At 34.3% G+C, this 5257-nt stretch overlaps 1 protein-coding gene across 1 annotated transcript in view; it reads right to left on the bottom strand.

Moving 5' to 3' along the window:
• The window catches only part of LOC309609897 (uncharacterized protein), a 465108-nt gene that overhangs the window by 167480 nt on the left and 292371 nt on the right, over window positions 1-5257 (bottom strand). The gene's annotated exons all lie outside the window — the stretch shown is intronic.

The raw sequence follows: 5257 nt of genomic DNA, 5'->3' as shown, positions 1-5257 counted from the left end.
CTGTTCAGAGTCCAAAATGGAACTGGAAGAGCTTAAACTGGATCATTACAGTTCATTACACAATTCATTACACAATCAGTTTAGCATGGTTTTTTGCAGGGACTTTCAGGAGAGTTAGGGTTAGAAGGCGTAGTTATTCTAACACCGATATCTAGGTTAAGGATATTTCCAAGTTTCCTAGTACCCACAACAGTATTTATGGATCTAACTTCCATGGCTTTATCTAAACATGTTTAAGGATTTATGCTTTCCATCTACGTTACTTCTCACTTGGTCATACTTCTCACCCATTTACCACCTGCTATGTGTGGTGTACTTCCTTTTTTTTTTTTTTTTTTTTTGGCCTAATTTTACCTCCTTTAGACTTTAAAGGGTGCCTCCAGGACTAGCTAAGATTTGATGGACAAATCCATATTCTACCAAAAAAGGAAGTAAGATTTACCAGTTTGCTCTAGGAAACGGCAATTAATCACAGGCCTGAGAACAGTTTCTATAGAAGCATATCAGTAGCAGTATTGGAAAATCTAGCATCAGCAGACGTTAGTGCTTCGTTTTCATGGTCCGTGTCTTTTGAAAACTACATATATTTATTCTCCTATCTTGGTAATGTACACTGGAACCTGGCTGTGACACTGACTGGAATAGGGCAGAATGTGAGATAATTCTGAATTCCTGCCAAGAGTTTTTAGTACTACAAGTATTTAAAAGACTCTCTTCATTTATTGTGAGGTAATACAGCTCTAATCTTGTGGATAAATTTACAGAAAAAGGTACAGAGAGCTATTATTTAAATAATTGATATACAGAATTCCAGTTGAGCGGTTCTAACAGGTTTTTGAAAAGAAAGGAGCACCAGATTCATCTGATGCTCTAATTATAAAATGACTTCAAACTATTAATCAATCAATGAACAAATACTGGATTCCTGCTCTCAATAAACCATGTACAATTATTGCCTGTCTGATATATATATGAAACTGTCTTTGGCACAATAATCAGCACTTGCCTATAATGAATGAATTTAGTAGACAGTTATGATGTGAATGCAAGGCATTTGGTTTGATGCTAAAATCCGAAACTAAGATAAATAACATCAAATAATTGTGCTCAAGGAGTTTACAATCAAGTAGACACAAAAGCCGAAAAAAAGAAGTTGCCACTAAACTTAAGGATGAAAAGATTTCAATTTAGCAATGAGAATGATAATTGGGGTATGATCTAGAGCAGTAACAGGAAAAAGGTTGTGAAAAAATTTAGATTTCTGCTCATCTTTGTTATATGCTCTTAGATGAGTAAGGAAGAGAAAGAGTTATTTTTCAGCTTGTTTTAGTTTGGGTAAAGGTAAGGGTACAAACTTTGAACTCTTCTGCTCACCACCATTTTAAGCCTATAATGAAATCTTTCAGGGAAACTCGAGCCAAAGTTCAAGACAAGTAATTCCACAGCAAATATTAAAACAGTTTAAAAGGTCACTGATTTGGGGTGGGGAGAGCAAAGGTCATTCAGCAAAATGTAGCTGCTACAACAAAGAAAAGGGAGATCAAATCAGAAAGATCTGGAAGAACAAAGCATTAGAAATCTAGTCGTTCTTGCCTTGTGAAAAACAGACAAACGAGAAATGTCAGAAAGGATTGCTATCACCACTAGACTAGGTTTCCGGTAAAGTGGGAAGGAATCAGGTGCCCCTCACTCCTTTTAATTATCTTAGATCTTTGTTTTTTTCTCTAAATCCATAGAATAGATGCCCCCACAAATCTGAAACTAAGGGTTCAGACCCTTCTTGGAGATTTCAGTAAACATATGTGAGAACGTGTCTTAACATTAAGGGAAGCAAAAAGTGAAATAAAAATAAGCAACATTCTAAACATACAAATATTATTTTAGAATTATAGTATACTTTTTAAAGGTATTCCAGATTGTTTATCTCTCCCAAAAAACCCTATAAGGGAGTTCTTATTTTTCCTATTTTATAGATACTGAGATCCAGAGGAGTTTGGAAATTGTACTAACTTCTGAAATAAATATGAACCTCATACCTGCTGGAGTTAAAAGAAGCCACAATGAGAGGAACAGGACTGAAAAAAAATGATAAAACTCATGAAGCTAATCAAGAGAATGTGGTAAAAGTTTAGGATAAACAAGTGGGTCAAAAGAACAGAATAGAATCCAGAAATAGAATCACACTCAGTTGATCAATTGATTTTCAGCAAAGGTTCCAAAGCAATGCAATAGAGAAAGGAAAGTTTTCAATGAATGGAGCTGGAACAAATGGAGAGCCATATGGAAAAAAAGGAACTTCAACCCCCAGCTCACACCATACACAAAAAATAATTCAAGATGGATCATAGACCTAAAGGCTAACACTGTAAAACTTCTACAACAAAACATAGGAAAATATCTTCATGACCTTGGAGTAGGTAAAGATTTCTTAGACCAGACACAAAAAGCATTATCCGTAAGAGAAAAAAAATGATAAATTGGACTTTATCAAAATTAAGAATTCTGCTCATCAAAAGACATCATTAAGAAGATGAATAGGCAAACTACAGTCTGGGAGAAAATATTCTCAATACATTTATCTAACAAAGAACTTGTATGCAAAATATATAAAGAATACCTATAACAATAATCAGGAGACAAAATATATAATTAAAAATAGAAAAAATATGCAAAAGATTTGAACAGACACTCCACAAAAGAACATATCTGAATGGTTAAGAAGCATATTCAAAGGTGTCCAGTGGCATTAGTCTTCAGAGATATGCCCTCAGATAACAATGAGATACTCACATGGGTCTCTTTCTGGGCTCATTGTTTTATTCCTTAGCTCTATTTTTCTATCACTGAACCAATGCACTGTCTAAATTATTAATTACATAATTAGTAAGACAAGTCTTTTCAGCTAGTTTTTGAGGAGAGTCTTGGCTATCCTTAGCCCTTTGGTTGAAGTTTCATGAACAATTCCTGGTCATGATTTTGATTACATTTTGAGATAAACCTAAGTTAGCCATGAAGTTTTAGTTTTTTAATATATTGCTGGGTTCACTTTGCTGTTAATTTTGGTTTGGAGTTTGCATCTTGGTTCATGGATGAGATTAACCTGTAGTTTTCTGGTTTTTTATACTGTCCTTGTCTAGTTTTGGTAGTTAGGGTCCCATTTTATTTATAATAGAATTTATTTGTGCTTTCTCTTCTTTCTTGATCAATTTTTGGCTTTGTGATCCTTTCTATTAAATGTTTATTTCATGTTTCATTAGTTTATGCTTCCCTCTTTTACTTCCTTCCTTCAAATATCTTTGTATTATTCCATAGTTCTCTTTTTGACTTGTTACTTTGTTCATTGATATTTTTACTTTTTGCTCCTTCCTCATAATATAATTGAATTAAAGTTATAAATATCCATCAAAAAAATCACAATGAGATATTTCTTCCCAAACATTAGGATGGCAAGAATTGAAAACACAGACAAGATCAAATACTGACAAGGGTGTGGAGCAAATGGGATTCTCACATGTTGCCTGTGAGAGTAAAAAAGTGGGATACCCACACTAGGAAAACTGTCTTGTAGTTTCTTATAAAGATAAACTTAGACCTAGGCTATAATCCAACATTTCCACTCTGAAGAATAACTCAAGAGAAATGAGGACATTTAGACACAAAAAGGATTGTTTAAGAATTTCTTTGCTGCTTTATATACAATTGCCAAAAACTGGGAAAACCTAAATGTCCATCAGCAGAAGAATGGGAAAACAAATTGTGGTATATACATATAAAAACACTACCTACAGCACAATTTAAAAATAATAATAAACTACAGATACGCACAATAACATGACTAAGTCTCAACACTATGTTAAGTAAAAAAAATCGAGACACAAAGGACTACATACTCTATGATTCATTTATATGAAGTTCAAAAACAGGCAAACTAATCTATGATAACAGCAATGAGAAACGTGGTTGTTTCTAGTGATAAGGGTGATAATTAGCTGAAAAGGAGCATAAGAAAACTTTCTGGAGTGATGAAAATGTTCAGGATATTAGTTACATGCAAGTATACATTTGTCAAAACCATTGAACTGTATACTTAAAATCTGTGCACTTCACTGTATAGTAATTAAACCTCAATAACAGATTATTCTTTAAAAACTCATGAACTCTATGGAAAGCGGCCATGAGCTAAGTCTAAAATAATTACATATCCACCTCTATCAATTCTGTCTTAATACTGGATTGAAAGTGTTGAAGGTAAATATATTATGGCAGAGTCTGTGAAATTCCTGGTTTATTTCTGTGTTTCTCCCTCTTCTAAGGAAACTATAGATATTGCTGTTTGTTATTCCCAGAAGAGGGATATTCTTAAGTGCAATTGTCTGCCGGGGGTTAAGAAGGACATCACCCCTTTCATTCAAGCAGCAATACCTAATCTTGCCAAGATTCTCTGGCAAAGATTTCAGGCAACATGGAGAGATAACTCTTCATTTGTAGGACTGATGTTCACTTTTCCTGCATGCACCACTATACTGATTCATAGGCCCTACTATGGGTCCAGGGTAGGCATCCCAAGACTTCAGTCACAAAAATTCAGTCCTATACACACTTAGGTTAATTTAATCAAGCCGTTCAGTGTAGATGATATATTGGATGTAGATATTAAAACACTGAATTGACAGAAGCAAACCTGAAAATATTATTTCAAGTTTAGAAAACAGGCAGTAGGCACCATTTGCTATCTCCATAATTGCTTTCGTGTTTTTGACATCATGTAAGTTAACTGACAACAATTACCAGGACATACTAATAAAAGTTACCATGGTTTCTCCCATGGGGGTTCTTTTAAAAATATTAGAGCCTTCCGTATGCTGAGAGAAATCACTTGGCAAATCTTGTAGAACCTATTTTTTTCTGCCAAGCCTGCTTAAAATTCTTCTTTTTCTCACTTTTGATTTAGTAACTTTAGATCTCTGCATTATGTTGTGTTTTGCAAGGAGCTATTGACTTCAGCTAAGGAACCGTGAACAATAATTATTTTGCATGACTAAGCTCTGGTACACCATTGTCAGACAGGCACTTTACAGTACCACTAGTTTCAAAATTTAGAACAGAACTGTCAAACAAGCAAATGCCTACACCAAAGACTTCTATTTTCAAGCTACAGGCATGAGTTCTATGATGTGCAATAATAGAGTGAATCTTTGTGTTCTCGTGAAAGCTCCTGATTTGACAGTCCTGGAAACGAAAGCCTGTTTCTTTCTGG

This window comes from Balaenoptera borealis (assembly GCF_965194805.1).
Source record: "Balaenoptera borealis genome assembly, chromosome: 13".
NCBI classification, from domain to species: domain Eukaryota; kingdom Metazoa; phylum Chordata; class Mammalia; order Artiodactyla; family Balaenopteridae; genus Balaenoptera; species Balaenoptera borealis.
Note: the sequence above shows the minus strand (reverse complement) of the source record. Positions and strands in the feature narration are given on the sequence as shown.